This window comes from Sinocyclocheilus rhinocerous, unplaced genomic scaffold (assembly GCF_001515625.1).
Source record: "Sinocyclocheilus rhinocerous isolate Xijiao unplaced genomic scaffold, SAMN03320098_v1.1 scaffold494, whole genome shotgun sequence".
Taxonomy (NCBI): Eukaryota; Metazoa; Chordata; class Actinopteri; order Cypriniformes; family Cyprinidae; genus Sinocyclocheilus; species Sinocyclocheilus rhinocerous.
Window position 1 is genome coordinate 234011 of NW_015628684.1, and position 709 is coordinate 234719.

Below are 709 nucleotides of genomic sequence, written 5' to 3' on the forward strand. Positions count from 1 at the left end.
CAAAAAAAACCTTAAACCCTGCTCCTTCACAATCGACTGCAAGCTTGCATTAATTTTTGAAGGAAATCCCCACATAATCCAATAAGCAACAAAGTCCCTGCCCTACATATTTTTCTTTTCCAATATTCTATTTGCAATCAGATAGTACATAATACAGAAGAAAACATCTAGAGTTACTTCAATTTCACTTTTAGATTTAAAAACTTTTTTAATCTTTCAATTTTTTAAAAATGTTCTTCACACAAACGTTGAAAGCATAATTAAAAAAATTTAAATGAACTTCATTGTTAAGATTTGTACTGAATTTGTTGTAATACAATGCTGTGAAAAAATATGTTGCTCTTAAGAAAATACTTGCAAAATGCTTGAAAAAAAATGCACTTAGGAACATCCTTACAAATTTCTTAGAATTTGTGTTAAGAACTTTCTCACATTTTTTCTTAAAGGGGTCATATGATGCTACATGCACTTTTACAAGTTGTTTGAACTGAAATGTGTGTTGGCAGTGTGTGTACACAACCACCCTAAAATAATAAAAATCCACCCAGTTTTTTTTTTTTTAATCTGCTCAAATCTTTACCCCTTTCTCAAAACGAGCCAATCTCAGATGCCTGTCTGTGTGACGTCACACAGACAGGCCCCTCCCACGATAGTTTCATTGACAGTAGCGTTCCAGCACAGACTGGACTGGTGTCTTACCTTAGCTCCG